Source organism: Ahaetulla prasina, chromosome 2 (assembly GCF_028640845.1).
Source record: "Ahaetulla prasina isolate Xishuangbanna chromosome 2, ASM2864084v1, whole genome shotgun sequence".
NCBI classification, from domain to species: Eukaryota; Metazoa; Chordata; class Lepidosauria; order Squamata; family Colubridae; genus Ahaetulla; species Ahaetulla prasina.
In genome coordinates this window covers 149,261,085-149,277,848 of record NC_080540.1, presented here as the reverse complement: position 1 = coordinate 149,277,848, position 16,764 = coordinate 149,261,085, and the positions used below count along the sequence as shown (strand labels likewise).

Sequence of the window (16,764 nt, the reverse complement as noted above, 5' to 3'; positions counted from 1 at the left end):
ACATGTCAAGTTCCAATGAAAGTCAGTTCCCAGATTTATTCCTCACACTAAGCCATCACGCAGCTGGATTTTGCCATGGCGCAGCATGGGAACCCAGCCACTGTGGGTTGGAAACCGCAGGTTGTGGCACAGCACAGTTGTTATGGTTATTAATTGGCTGACTGGTTGGGTGATTAAGATAACAAACTATGGCTTAATTCAGAAGTGCCAACTTTTTTCAGCTCAAGAGCTACCCCAGGTTTTGTGTAGCATGTCAGAATGTCGCTGCTGAGGCTCATTCTTGAAGACACAGGTTGCAGATTACACACATGCTCGGCAAACCCAAATCAGAGCATGCTATGATTTCATCATAATTCTATTTTCTGAGAACATATGGAATGTAGAGAACCATTAACAGTTCATTTGAATAGAATGGAATGGAATAGAATAGAATAGAATTCTTTATTTGCCAAGTGTGATTGGACACACAAGGAATTTGTCTTTGGTGCATATGCTCTCAGTGTACATAAAAAGACAAGATACACTCGTCAAGAATCACAGGGCACAACACCCAGTGACAGTCATACGGTACAATAAGTAATCAAAGAATAATCAATCAAATCATTTGCATCATTGTAGTTTCCCATAATTCTTCGTGATTGGGGGAGGATAATTTCAAATTCTTTAATCTTAGTATTTCCATGCAGCTCTTCCATCCACAGACGTTCCAAGCAGTCTGTGAAGTTAAAAATGAAAGATTATAAACAGCATCTATCCAAATAATATCCATTTCACATGTATAGATTTTTTTAAAAATATATGCCGAACAGCCAATAAAGGCTAAATCAATCCCAGTTTCCTGTCAAAATAAAACAGTTTCCTAGCAGCATATTTTAGTAAAGACTTATGTGAAAATTCAGATTGTACTGTTAGGGGGTTGGGACTGCACTATTTAAAATTAATCTCTACATTAGCTAATCTGAAGGTATTATTTCTGCTTTCTGCCTTGCCAGAAATATATCACGAAGGCAAGAATCTGAGTTACCAGGGTCCTTTTCTTCAGATCAAACAAAGACACTTGAATCCAGTGTAAGGTTTTTGAGCTGTTTACATTGTAACTTCTAGAACAGGGGTGTCAAACTCCTGGCCCGCGGGCCGGATGGGGCACACGCTGGCCACACCCACGCCTGGTTTAGTGAAGGAGAACAAAGTCCCAATATGTCATGTGACACCACCGTGAAAATGTGAGTAACATCCGTGTTCTAGAAGGTATCACCAGTTAATGTGAAGAATTACAGCATATCTGCAAAGTTAAAACAATCAAGTAAAATGTAAGATCTTCGCCAAAAAAACAACAACCCTGATACATCTCCTTGCCAGAGTATACACTCTTATGTTTACATATCTAAATATTTTGATGGCTTTCATAAGTAGATTATCTGTCCCACAAACAGGGATTTCCACTGGGGCATATCTAACTACTCCACTGTTAGCGGTTACCGGTTATACGTCTAAGTCTGGCAAGAGGCATTTCTGCTGATCGCTCAGGAAATACAGTTGCATTTCCAACTTCATCACTTGCCTCCACTTGTTTCTGTACCTCTGACCTTCAGCTAACTATGTAGGCCTGTTTCATTGTGAGAAGATAACTCAGCTTGTACAGATAGTCCTCAATTTATACCAATTCATTTAGTGACTGTTCAAACAGTTAACAGCACTGAAAAAAGTGACTTTTGTCCATTTTTCACATGACCATTGCAGCATCCCCATGGTCATAAGATCAAAATTCAAATTTTTGGCAACTGACTCATATTTATGATGTTTGCAATGGCTCAGGATCATGTGATCACCTTTTGCAACCTTCTGACAAGCAACGGGAAACCCAATTCACTTAACAACCGTGTTACTAACTTAACAACTGCAGTGCTTCACTTAACAACTGTGTCAAGAAAGGTTGTAAAATGGAGCAAAACTCACTTAACTGTCTTGCTTAGCAATGGAAATTTCGGGCTCAATTATGGTTGTAAATCGAGGACCTGGTGTTCTGAACACTTCCTCTCAAATTTGGTTTGAGAAGGCCCAACCTTGAACATGCGGTACAATCGCAGCATCACTTTTTGTCATGCAAACTGTACTGAGATATGCCAACAATAAATGTATAACTTTTTGATTCAAATATTACTCTTAAAGTATCCCTGAATCTTCAAACAAACTGTTCAGCCAATCCATTTGTAGCTCCGTGAAATGGTGCTGATGCTACATGTCTTTTCAGGAATGCCAAAACTGTTCGTCTAAAATATATGGTCTACTGTCACTTGCTATTTGTTCTGGAACATCTGCTTTCTGCAGGGAGTCTCTTATTACATATCTGGCATGGGTGGTTTTTGTTGCTAAAGTTCTTGGAAACACCTTGAGTCACTTTTGACACTTTTGACACCTACTGACACTGAAAAATATTATGCCTATAATAGTGTGGCGACGTCTGTATTAATCCTTTGCCATATTAAGCAGATGGTTCTCACTGGTGACGTGGCATGGCTTTTAACAACTTTGGGACTGTCGTGTCCCACTCCTCCGCTGACGGCTGGGTCAGGGAAATCCGAATCAGGCTTGCCTCTGCAGCTCTGCCCAAAGTCCTAGCAAAGTCCTCAGAGCAGGCAGGAGACCAGTAAGTGACTTCAGCAAGATAAGTTCGACTTTTGCCTGACTCAGAGACTGCCAGAAAGTAGATCCTTTATATAGGCCATGGGGTGTGGCTCCATGACTCAGCACTCATTAAGGCCTGCCCCTCCCTTCCTTCTGTTGCCTCCGCCTCTCCAATCTTCTGATGCGAGGATTACTCCAATCAGCTGTTGGTAATAAACCCTCCTCAGGCTCACATGCTGTGGGGGAGGGGAGGTCTAGCTGCTCCGTTTGCCTGGGCATGGAGTCAGGGCTGGGGCAGGGAGATGCTCCTTCTTCTGCAGTTTGTGTGGGCATGGAGCCAGGACTTGGGCCGGGAGGCATACATTCCTCAGTGTTCGGGAGCAGGTAAGAAGGCCCCGGCTGCTCTGAGGGTGGGCAAGACACAACAGGGACATGCTGACAACCGGAAAACCAAAACAATGTTTGATCTGTAAGTCTATTTTCTGGCCACGAAATAGCATAATGAAATATTGTCTCCTCCTTTACTACCCCAAGATAGGAAGGGCTTAGCTCTTCCAACACTCAAGTTCTCAATCCAGATGGTGTGATGACCCTCTAACCCCACATCATACAGCTGCCATCAAGTCGGAGGTGAAATCCAACAAGTTCTGGAGAACCGGTAGTGGAAATTTTGAGTAGTTCGGAGAACCGGCAAATACCACCTCTGGCTGGCCCCAGAGTGGAGTGGGAATGGAGATTTTGCAGTATCCTTCCCCCAGGAGTGGGGAGGGAATTGGGATTGTGCAGTATCTTTCCCCTGCCATGCCCATCAAGCCACGCCACACCCACCAAGCCACGCCCACAGAACCAGTAGTAAAAAAATTTGGATTTCACCACTGCCTTCAAGTATACATTCATCAGAGCATATAAAACTCCAAGAACTGACACGTTTGCTATGTATTCCTGTCATTCTGGAGTAACAGACAATATTAAGTCTCTCCTTGTTTCTCTCTAAACCAGGGGTCTCCAACCTTGACAACTTTAAGACTTAAGAATTCTGGGAGTTGAAGTCCACAAGTCTTAAAGTTGTCAAGGTTGGAGACCCCTGCTCTAAACTATCTCAGCTGTGACAGGAAGAGTCTCAACCCTTGTGACAGAAAACATGTCAAAGGAAACCCCATTTAATGTTGATTTTTCAGGCTGTTTATTCTGCAGGGGCAAAACAAACAATCCATCGGCATTTGCATATTGAATGTCCTTTTGAATTCTGTCTTGTTTCTGCGTTCTCCAAGGGACAAAGCCCAGTGCTGGATTAAAGCAGCTGCTCTAAGCAGAATCTCTTTTAAGGCATCGAAGATTGATAATGATGGCTGACGATCTATGATGAGAACAAACTCCCTTCTAAACCAGGGTTGGTTGAAATGCTTAAATCCTCAAACAGACCTCAGAGCTTGCAAGTCTACACATGATTCTTCTTTAAAATTGGAAACTAAGAGGATGTGAAAGCTGTTAGGCATTCACTGCTCTCCTCCACAATACAGAACACAACAAATGGGTCAATGCCATATTGAAAGAATTACAAGCTACCTTCAGTAGTAAAAGTGGGTGGTGTTCAAAGTCACTGTTTTCTTTTGTAGAACATTAGCCCCCACCTCTCTCCTAGAAGAATGAAATAATTTGAGAAATTATTGAGAAAAAGGCAGAATATTATATTTCCCTGGATGAGAAATGGAGAAACATGCTCTTGGAGACAGAAAGCAGCCCCCATCTTTCTTGATGGCCCTCAGCAGATGTCAGCACTTAAGAGACAAAGAGCTTATTGAGATCTAGGTAGCTCTATTTGTAAGCAAATTCCCTGCAGCAAGGGCTGAACAAAGGTAGGATTAGCCCTCAGCCACAATAGGAATTGCCCAACAAGCCCCTTCATTGCACCAGCAGACCAAGCTCAGACAGACAAACTACAGAGCCAGCTATGACCCCTACAACAGCCAATAGAATACATGTTCTTGCACAGGAACAGGAAGCTCAAGATCAAAGCCCAAGAGAAGGTATAACTCCCCCCTCTCAACTCCATGTGTTCAGCTGCCCAGAACCACCCATGTGCTTCTGCTTCATCAATAAATGGACCCCCTTTCCAATCAGCCTCCAGCCTCCATTTTGTCTCCAGTCCCTTTCTCCCGGCTTGGAACTGAACCAGATGGATTTTCCTTCCAACTCTTTGCTTGTTCAAGTTCTCCTTTCCACTGCCATGACCTCCCCACTGGCAAAGGGTTTGAGAGATAGATTCCCGATGGCTAAATTTGGCAGGGAAATTGTTATAATAATTGACAAATCAAAAATCAAGGTGGCAGTTGAGGAGAGCATTCACAAATGTTTGAATTTCCTCTTCGTGTTACTCCAGGCTGGTGTTTCCTAACTTTGGCAACTTTAAGATAAGTAGACTTCAACTCCCAGAATTCCCCTGCCAGCACTGCTCCAGGCCTTATATGTGAATGACGTGACAACAATAAATAATACAGTAATAGCTTTTAAAAACACAATTGTCATGTCACACTCTAAGACAGGGGTCCCCAAACACCCAGGCTGTGGCCCACTACTGAGCCTTGAATCATTCGGAACTGTGCCGCGGAAGTGATGGACGAGTGGTGAGTGCACGTGCACCCCCACTTGTGCCACTAGCAGGCGAGCGCATGCACGTGCATTCCAATTGTGCAAGAGGCTTGCACACGTGCCTGCTGCTCATGCAAATGGAGCTGTGCATGTGCACTTGCCTGCCATTCTGTTGTGCCTTGCTCGCCCCCCCCCTGCCGCCGCAGCCGGGCCCCTCTCGTCTCCTGCCGGACGCTGATGGTGCAGAAGAATGTCCTGGCATGCCTCCAGCCCCCAGTCCTGGCACCACGCCCAGACAAACAGAGCAGCTGGGCCCCTCCCCCACAGCATGTGAGCCTGGGGAGTGTGAAGCCAGTCACGAACTGGAATTGCTGGCAGCTGGAGGCTGGAGGGACCCACGCTTCCGAAGAGTGGAGAGGCGACGTCATCAAAAGGAAGAGAGGGGCAGGCCTGGATAAGTGCTGAGTCATGGAGCCACACCCCATGGCCTATATAAAGGATCTGCTTTCTGGCATTCTCTGAGTCAGGCAAAGTCGAACTTGGATTGCTGAAGTCACATCCTGGTCTCCTGCCTGCCCTGAGAACTCTGACAGAACTTTGGCAAAGCTGCAGAGGCACGCTTGATACGGACTTCCCCGACCTGGCCGTCAGAGGAGGAGTGGGACACGACACATTCATGCAGAACTATCTCCTCTCCTCACCCCCTGCTAGTACACAAAACTGGAAAAATTGGGGAACTCGGCTCTAAGGTGTATACCGTTTTGCAGATACACCTCATCATTCTTTGCTGTCACAGTGATGTCATCTAAACAGCCTCAGGTACCCAAGCGAGGTCTTGTGGCACTTGGTCTCTGTCTCTCTGCAGGTTTTACGCCACAAACAAATCTGTAATAAAAGTATAATCCTTTGCAAGGATTGTATTTCTGTTGAGATGGCCCTCAAAATATTCCTCTGTACTTATAGATTCAAGCTTCTGCTAGATCTATTTTGCTGAAAGATCACCTGGCAAAAGTAGCATCAATTTCCTTAATTCTGGACAAGAGATATTGTCAGCCTGTAATAGTCAATTAGTGCCAGTGGTGGGTTGCCCCCGGTTCGGACCGGTTCTTGTGAACCGGTAATAAAATTGTCGGTAGGCTCCGCCCACCAACCCCGACATCATGAGGAAGCTTCTGTGCATGCGCAGAAGCAAGTGTGATCCCGCTGCGAACTGGTAGTAAAGGTAAGTAGAACCCACCCCCTGATTAGCGCTAACATGAAAATCATCCAGATGGCCGGGTGATTTTCGGGCAATCTTTACAACACCTGAAAAATAGGTTTTTGGGGGTTTTTTTCCTCCCGTTATGGCAAAATGAGATATAGCCAAAAGGTTTCAATCAAATTTTGATTAAATTCCCTCAGCTTCAATCCTACTAAGGTGGTTTTTGTGTATGTGCATGATATAGGACCTCGACATGATTTATGAAGCTTGGTTGTGATACTGTGTTCCTCTTTAAATAATGGTTGATTTGTTTGTCTTTAGCACATGCTTTGCTCATTCTCTAAGCAACAGGCCTTCTGGCAAGCGCCCCCTAGATTCCATTTTAGGCAGGTTTTCCCTTTACCTTTACATTCAACTGGTGTCTGTGAACCTCTGTCACAACGATAGCGGAGTTCGTATTGATGTATTCACCTCTGTATGCTACTGCAGGCTTATTCATATTTTCTTTTATTCCTAATTGCAGATCTATAACATCTTTAACTGCAGTTTCCGTCTAGATGGTGATTTTAAATGATCTCTTAAATATTAAATCTGCCTCTTTTAAACTCGGTTAATTAAAATACAGAACCTTAAAAATGTTAAGAGGAATGTCTCAGCCTCATTTTCAGTGAATTAATTATAGTGGTCTCTCTCTTTTTTTTAAAAAATAAATTAATTAATTAATCCCCTTGTCTACGAGCATATGGACAGGGTTACCTTCTCTTTGAGAGAAACGTTCAAAAATCTCATTCCCCCTTTCCAGAAATTTCTCAGATAGAGCCAGAATTTTAGGAGGGAACTATTGCTTTCCTGTCCCAAAATATTAGGTATAAATCAATGCCAGCAATATCTGCCATTTAATGTCACTAACATGCACTTTAGCCCATTTCACTGGAAGGGATATGCAAGGGCCTCTGTGGCTCAGACTGGTAAGACAGTCTGTTATTAACAGCAGCTGCTTGCAATTTTTTTTTATTTTGTCACAACAGTATACACAAACAACTGTCATAGATAAAACAATATGTATTGAAGAAAATATATAAGTAAAAATATGCATCAATAATATTAATTTGATATAATGAAGGGAACAATAGGACAGGAACGGTAGGCACTATTGTGCTCTTATGCACGCCCCTTATAGTCCTCTTAGGAATGGGGTGAGGTCAATAGTAGACAGTTTTTGGTTAAAGCTTTTGGGATTATGAGAAGAGACCACAGAGTCAGGTAATGTGTTCCAAGCACTGATAACTCTATTACAGAAGTCATATTTTCTGCAATCAAGTTTGAAGCGGTTGACATTCAGCTTGAATCTATTTTTTGCTCTTGTAATATTGCGATTGAAGCTGAAGTAGTCTTTTATAGGAAGGATATTGCAATAGATGATTTTGTGTGTTAAACACAGGTCATATCGGAGTCGACGGAGTTGTAAGTTTTCTAATCCCAGGATTTCAAGTCTGTTGGTATAAGGTATTTTGTTGTTTTCGGAGGAGTGAAGAACTCTTCTAGTGAAATATTTCTGGACTCGTTCTATTATATTAATGTCAGAGATGAGGCATGGGTTCCAGACGGATGAGCTGTATTCAAGAATAGGTCTGGCAAATGTTTTGTATGCTCTGGTTAGTAGAGTAGAGTTTTTAGAAAAGAAGCTGTGTAGAATTAGGTTTACAACTCTTAGGGCCTTTTTTGCTATGTAGTTGCAGTGGGCTTTGGCATTAAGGTCATTTGATATGAGAACTCCAAGATCTTTGACAGGGTGGGGGTCGTCAGTTAGGTAATGTCCATTAAGTTTGTACTTGATGTTAGGGTTCTTTTTTCCAATATGTAAGACTGAGCATTTTCTGGTTGAGATTTGGAGTTGCCAAGTTTTAGACCAATCGGAAATTAAGTTGAGATATTACTGCAGGTTCAAGTCCCACCAGGCCCAAGGTTGACTCAGCCTTCCATCCTTTATAAGGTAGGTAAAATGAGGACCCAGATTGTTGGGGGCAATAAGTTGACTTTGTATATAATATACAAATGGATGAAAACTATTGCTTGACATAGTGTAAGCCGCCCTGAGTCTTCGGAGAAGGGCGGGATATAAATGTGAATTTAAAAAAAGCTACAAAAGAAATACCTTCTCTGTAAAAAGGGAGTAAATAGTGCTCTTTGTTTGTAACCATTCAAATGGGATTCATGAATTTCAGCGAGGACATTCCCCATCAACGTGACGGAAAGAGATTTATTTGATCTCATTAAATTCATCTGTATTCAATCGGAGAAGTATGCTACTCAGGGTTGTGGTGGTGGCTATCTATCTGTTGCACTTTTCCTCCCCCTTTTCTAATATTGAAGCTACTAACAATAACTTTGACATTAGGCAGAAGCATCACTGCTGCAATTTAAATATTCTTAAACTGCACCAAATGAGATTTTGAAGATAAACATAACTAGAACCTCCTGGAAATAATGCTGATTGTAGCAAAAGTGCAGATTACTCCCATAAACAAGGTCTGTCACACCCTTGGCAGGAGGAAGTTGGATCCTGTTATCTGTAGCGAAGCTTAGACATTCATCTAAGCAGCCATAATAATATCCTTCTCATACGTTACTAGGAAATGTACCAGGAATGTAAACATGGACGTGTTTAGGAATATGGGAGATCTAAAAAAGAAACACAAACTAGAACTAAGGCAAACAGTATTTAGTTTCATTTTCATTTTATTGTTAAAATTCCATTCACTTTTGAGTCCTCCTTTCGCAGTGCTGGAAAGCTCTAAGATAATATTTGCAGCTCAGAGCTGAACTGTAGGGCCCTCGCTGGTATTGATGATGTTACCTAGTTTGGTAATGAAATGTCTACAACAGTGTTGGGGAACCTATGGCACGCGTGCCAGAAGCAGCGTGCGAAACCATCCTGCAAAGAATGCGCAGCCTCCATGGCTCCTATTCCGTGTTCCTGTGATCACACGCGCACCGATCAGCTGGCTGTCATGTGCGCGGGAGTGGCAGAACCAGGAAAAGTGGCATTCTGTCACACATACGCAGGCCGGCACCCGACCTTCCAGGCTGACGTTGCACGCATGCACGATGGCCAGCTGTTCATCGGGCATGCTTCCATGCCGGTATCCGGGTGTTCGGGTGCCGGCTCGCGCATGTGCAATGGACCGCCACTATTCCAGGTATCGGCACTCCTGCGTGCTCAAAGGGCAGTGGGACTGCACATACCTCGTGGGATGACTTCGTGTGCCACTTCCAGCATGCAGGCTGGCACGCGGGCACGTCAAAGGTTCACCATCACTGGTCTACAAGAAAACCACAAACCTCAGAGAGTACCAAGGACCCCACAGTAAATAAAGCACAATCATTAGGATGACGCCAAAATAGTAAACATTATCTGAAATGTTATAAAGAATTATATCAAGACCAGTGGTGGGTTTCACTTACCTTTGCTACCGGTTCACTCGCGCATGTGCAGAGCGTATTTGATGACGTCCAGGCAGGTGGGCAGAGCCTCCCTCTGCTGCTGCTACCAGTTCACCCAAACCAGGGTGAACCGGTAGCAATCCACCACTGATCAAGACACAACACTTGTTTATATTTACTGTTTATGTGCTTCAGTGTGTTGCTGCTTGCATTTTGCTTAAGAATATGTTTGCCTTCATATTTGTTTTATGATACTGAATCAAATTTAGACAGTATATAAGTTTATATGTGCTTGCCCAGATCAAGACCTGATGGCAGCTCCATGCTAGTCCATCTCCAAGTATTGCCTGCAAACATACAACGGTGGGATAAATATTTTACGGAGTACGTTCATTAGAATTTGTCTTAGAAATTTCCCTAACTTTAGACTGATGATTTTGATTTGTATAGTGCTTTTACTTCAAGAGTTGTTTCCCCCTCCCCTTAAGATATCATCAGGGAGGAGGCGAGACTGAAAAATGCCTTTGATTTTTCCTGCATTTTGTTTAGCTATTCAACTAAACAAACTTTGAATCAAGACTGAAAACTTTTGAAAGCCAAAAGTCATGGAAAATGTAGTGTAGCTTTATTTCCCTATGGATTTGTTGCAGAAAAGCCTGGATCTTAACCCAAGTGGGCCAAGTGAAAATTCTACAGTTAATAGGACGCATCACAGAGTTTCTGACTTGCACAACTAGGATTAGGTGACCCCTTCCCATCTTATATTCAGCATCTCTCAGAGGCTTGCTAAAGCACTCGACTCTCTCACTTCCACCTTCAGAAGACTATCCAAGGCCTCATTGCTAATGATGCAACTTCTTTCTTCTTGTTTCCGTATGGCTTGGACCACTGTAAGATTCAAATGTTGTTGCACAAGCTTCTCATGCCTTGTATTTGTCTTAGAATGGTACAAACTGAAGGAACCAGAGAGGTCAAAGTGTACAAGCAGCAGAGGTGTTAGAGAGGGCAGGCGGGAAAAAATCAATATGGCAGCAGACAGAGGAAAAGACAAAAGATAAAAGAAATTCCTCATTCTGATTATTTTGTGGGTAGGGAGCGTCATATACAGGAATTTGGTGTTGCTTCGTTTGAATTCAACATTCAAGGCAGAATGTTCCCCATAGGAATAGGGGAATTTTTAGATTGGAAGGGTTTCAAATCTGGTGCATGAAAGCACTCTATTATGACACCATCGCGCACACACTGTACTTTTCAGAACCACAATGCAGTTGCAATTGTGGGAGAGGGTGGGTGGCTCCCATCTTAGAGTTGCCAGTTCTTTTCCTCAATTGATTTTCTTCTTTTAATAGCACACAGTTAGAAAAATGTTTAGCTGGGGTGGGTGGGTGGATGGGAAGAAGGACTGTTCCCATTGCTGCAACAAGACAAGCCACATCCAGGTGAACACATGCCCATGTTCAGTTTTTATAAAGAAAATAAAAACTCCTGTGATTCAGAAAGTTGTCAGCTTTAACCTTGCAGTTTTCAAGAAAATTGATCCTCAAGGATTCCCGGTTGTTAACCCGGAAGTCCAGATTCTCAATCACACTTTAGTTCCAACTCAGTAATTACAGAATGGAACAGAACAGAATAACGGAGTTGGAGGGGACCTTGGAGGTCTTCTAGCCCAAGGTATAGTTCTAGTGTAAGGTGAAAAGAAGTTCATTCACCTTTGTAATTGATACTAGAATCTTGTCCCGTTGCCATTGAAAATATGGTTTCTTGTTTTATTTATTTATTTAGATTTCTATCATTTCTTGCAGAAGCTCAATCTCCAGCATTCTGTTCACCTGTTTCCAGAGGTGAAATCTAATTACCTTCTTTACCGGTTTGGAAGTGCACGCGCCGCCTGCGCGCATCCCATGCACGCGCAGACCTTCTGCGCATGAACAAAACTTTCTGCACATGCTAAGAAGGTAAAAAACACATTATTCCCTGGTTAAAACCAGGAAGTAATGACACTCGGGCAGGTGGCTACCAGATCACTGAACTATTGACCATGATCGTTACCAGATCGCCCGATCCGGTCCGATCTGGGAGCATTTCACCCCTGCCTGTTTCCCATCTATGATAACCTGGGTCTCTCTGATCTTAATTCAACATCTTAATGACACTATATACCAGTGGTAGTCAACCTGGTCCCTACCACCCACTAGTGGGCGTTCCAGCTTGGTGGGCGGTAGGGGTTTTGTCCGATACTGAAGCACTTTCCTTTTTTTTAATTTAATTGACTTTTAAAAAATTTTTCATAGCATTATTTAAAAACATTTTCATTAGGTTTTCATAAAATTCCCCGTGACAATTTAAATTTCTGAAAATATACTATTTGTAACAACCGCGCCTAAGTTTAGTTCATGTTACGTAAGTGAAGTTAAATGGCGCTATAGTGCGACCGTAAACAAAAGAGCCTCGTCCCAGAATAGCTCACGCATCTCCCCCCACACCACTGTGGAACCGGTGGGCGGTTAGAAAATTTTACTACTAACAGAGATACAAAAGTAGGCAGTAGGTATAAAAAGGTTGACTACCCCTGCTATATACTGTATTCTAATATTTTAATTATTTATATTATATTATTATTATTATTATTATATTTTATATTTATATAATTATATTATTATTATATTTTATATTTATATTATTATTAAATTATTTAAAAACTTTATCATTATTATTTATATCTCAACTTTATTGTTTTTACAAATAACTCAAGGTGGCAAACCTATCCAACACAGCTTCCTCCAATTTTCCTCACAACAACCCGTTGAGGAGACTTGGGCTGAGAGAAAAAGATTGGCCCAATGTCACCCAGCTGGCTCTCATGGCTAAGCCTAAGGCTGGATTTGAACTCATGGCTGCCTCTTTTCTAGTCTAGTGCCTTACACACTAGATTAAACTGGCTCTCTATTTTGATAACATCTGAGAATTCAGTTGAATAGAAGAGTGTGGTACGCGTTTAAAAAGTTGAAAGAAATACATTAATAGTGAACTTGACAATACACAGAAAATGAGAACAATGAGCAAGCTCCTTTTTTCTTAGTGCCTTCAGCAATTTTGAAATTTTGGTTGTTTTAATTGTTCCCCATTACATTCCTGCGTAAACAGCAAAGGGAAAATGAAGAAGAATCTTGACAGGGAAAATTAATTTTGAAACATTAAGCAGCAAGCGAGCTTGCCAATTTTTCTTTCCCTGGCAACCTCTGCTGAGGAACTCTCAGCTCTTCTTAAGGAGCTATTTTTAAATGTCAGGTCAAATTTTACAGTTGGGGCTGAGAAGACCGTTAATGGAGAACACAAGTGCAGGAAGCGGTTTAATGGACTGCTGAACATCTTCATGTTGGGGTGGCTTCTCAGCACCAAAGTTTCAGGTGGTTGTTTTAGGAAATCCAAGAGGTTGGACTAACAGGAAGAGATAATCTGAATACAAGTAGTCCTCCACTTATAACCGTTCGTTTACAGGTTACGATTAACTTACGATCACAATTGAACCCAAAAGAAATTTGGTAAATGAGTTTTGCCCATTTTATGACTTTTCTTGCCACATTTCTTGCCACATTTGTTAAGTGAATCACTGCAAATGTTAAATTAGTAATATGGTTGTTAAGTGAATCTGGTTTCCCCATTGACTTTGCTTGTCGGAAGGTCACAAAAAGGTGATCGCATGACCCCGGAACACTACAACGATCATAAATGTGAGTCAGTTGTTAAGCATCTGAATATAAATCATGTGACCATAGGGACGCTGCAACGGTCATAAGTGTGAAAAATGGCCGTAAGTCACTTTTTCCAGTGCTGTTGTAATTTTGAACGGTTGCTAAGCAAACTGTTGTAAGTCAAGGACTACCTATACTGACCATTCAAAGTTACAATGGCACTGCACAAAGACAGAGGTCTACAACCAAAACCAGCCTTGCTGCATTGCATGGTGCCATAAACTTTAAAAAATAATCAAGGGAACTAACATTTTTTTTTCCTGAAAATTCTGTCCACAAATCCTCTGGGACAAGAATAAATAGAAGTGGAGAACATTTCATTCTGATAAAACAATTGTGAAAAGTTTTATATCCAAATATATTGCATTCTTCAAACTGTTTCCATCTTCCCTTAAAATATTAACAGAATCCACAAAGATCAGGGAATCAGTGCCTCCAAGTTAATTAAATTAGCAAACTTCCTCAAATCCCAAAATAAGTTACCCAGACCTAATCCCCATATCACAAGATAAAGTCTGCAAACACAAATAGAGTTAATTAAATTAAGTCTCCCAGCAGAACTGTATGTTTCCAAGAATGCAGACACACACACGACTCTCAGCATATAGACACTTTCCACACGCCGGACAAGCTCCCCCTATAAAAGTTCGCCACTGTACTCCATTTCTTTGTCGCCTGCCCCTAAAAGCAAACTGTTTTGCTTCTAGAATAAATATTTCTTCTTTCCTCACAGCTGTCTGGATCTCATTTTAGTGCCCAGTTTTTAGTCTGAAGAATAATCTTTATTTATTTTTGTAACCCTGGTTCAAGTTGTAACCCCAAATTATTCTTTTGACTATATTATTATTATTATTATTATTATTGTTGTTGTTGCTGTTGTTATTATTGTTATTATTATTATTGTTATTAATTAGATTTTTATACCGCCCTTCTCCCGAAGGACTCAGGGCGGTGTACAGCCAGAATAAAAACCCAAAAACAATACAATATACAATTAAAACAAAATTAAAAAACGTATTATACAATTTGGCCGAAAAACATTAAAACATTTAAAATTCTAAAAACCCATTAAAATTCATATAAAATTTAGAAATATAAAATATAAATTTAAAATACAACAAAATTTAAGCCAGCTCCGCGCGGATAAATAAATACGTTTTCAATTCACGGCGAAAGGTCCGAAGGTCAGATATTTGGCGTAAACCAGGGGGAAGTTCATTCCAGAGGGTAGGAGCCCCCACAGAGAAGGATCTTCCCCTGGGGGCCGCCAGCCAACACTGTTTGGTGGACGGCACCCTGAGAAGTCCCTCTCTGTGTGAACGTACGGGTCGGTGGGAGGCATGAGGTAACAGTAGGCGGTCCCATAAGTACCCAGGCCCTAAGCCATGGAGCGCTTTGAAGGTAGTAACCAAAACCTTAAAGTGCACTCGAGAGACCACAGGCAGCCAGTGCAGTCTGCGCAGGAGTGGTGTTATGTGGGAGCTACGTGGCGCTCCCTCTATCACCCGCGCAGCTGCGTTCTGGACTAACTGACTCCCCTGGGACTTGAGACTAATCTGGCCAGCGGACTTAGCCCGGTTGAGTTCATCCAGCTAGCAACAGACCAGTGGTGGGTTTCAGCAGGTTCTGACCAGTTCTGAAGACCCGGTAGCAGAAATTTTGAGTAGTTCGGAGAACTGGTAGTAAAAATTCTGAGTGGCCCCGCCCCCATCTATTTTCTGCCTCTCGAGTCCCAGCTGATTGGGAGGAAATGGGGATTTTGCAGTAACCTTCCCCTGGAATGGGGTGGGAATGGAGATTTTACAGTATCTTTCCCCTGCCATGCCCACCAAACCACGCCCACCAAGCCACACCCACAGAACCGGTAGTAAAAGAATTTGAAACCCACCACTGCAACAGACCATTTTTGTCTATGGATGTTGCTCCTGGGCTCTTCTCGGTTGGCACTGGTAGTAAAGGAGCTTTGCGTTTGAACCAGACAGCTGCTTGAAAAGAAGACTCTTGCAAGTACCTCCAAATTTCTGGGTTTTGTGCCCAGGGAGGGAGTGAATTGTGTCTACGTAGGTGTGGGTTTTCCCCTTCTTTCCTTTCCACTACTGTTTTATTTTATGCTCTGTGCTTTTCCTAAGTACGCCAAACTCTTGTGACCGTCACCTGGCTGTCACCAAGAGCTTTGGGTAGCAAGGGGGATTGGCCGGGTCCAGGGAAGGCTTCTTGAGGAGGGGCCTCACCACCGCCTCTTTCAAGGCGGTCGGAAAGACTCCCTCCAACAAAGAAGCATTCGTAATCGCCTGGAGCCAGCCTCGTGTCACCTCCTGAGTGGCCAGTAGCAACCAGGAGGGGCATGGGTCCAGTAAACACGTGGTGGCATTCAACCTACCCAGCAACCTGTCCATGTCCTCGGGAGCCACAGGGTCAAACTCATCCCAAACAATGTCAACAAGACCGCCCTCAGACGCCCCATCTGGATCCCCGCAATTTTGGTCCAGACCGTCCCGAAGCTGAACGATTTTATTGTATAGATAACCGTTAAACTCCTCAGCACGTCCCTGCAATGGGTCATCCCGCTCCCCCTGGTGAAGGAGGGAACGGGTCACCCGAAACAGGGCAGCTGGGCGGTTATCTGCCGACGCAATGAGGGACGAGACGTAGCAACGTCTCGCTTCCCTCAGTGCCACAAGGTAGGTCCTATTATAGGACCTAACTTGTGTCCGATCAGCCTCCGAACGACTGGACCTCCACGAACTCTCTATGCCTTGGTAAGGCCACACTTGGAATACTGCAGTTTTGGTTGCCACAATGTAAAAAAGATGCTGAGACTCTAGAAAGAGTGCAGAGAAGAGCAACAAAGATGATTAGGGGACTGGGGGCTAAAACATATGAAGAACGGTTGCAGGAACCGTTTAATAAATGGTTTAGTTTAATAAAAAAAAGGACTAGGGGAGACATGATAGCTGTGTTCCAATATCTCAGGGGTTGCCACAAAGAAGAGGGAGTCGGGCTGTTCTCCAAAGCACTTGAGGGTAGAACAAGAAGCAATGGGTGGAAACTGATCAAGGAGAGAAGCAACTTAGAATTAAGGAGAAATTTTCTGTCAGTTAGAATAATTAATCCATGGAACAACTTGCCTTCAGAAGTTGTGAATGCTCCAAA

The 16,764-nt window shown here is 42.7% G+C and overlaps 1 protein-coding gene across 1 annotated transcript in view; it reads right to left on the bottom strand.

The window, feature by feature from the left end:
* Positions 1-485: 485 nt before the first annotated feature.
* Positions 486-16,764, bottom strand: part of COPRS (coordinator of PRMT5 and differentiation stimulator) — a 168,436-nt gene continuing 152,157 nt past the window's right edge. The window contains exon 6 of the mRNA XM_058172809.1: positions 486-715. The gene's annotated coding sequence lies outside the window, so the exon portion shown is untranslated. The remainder of the gene's footprint in view (positions 716-16,764) is intronic.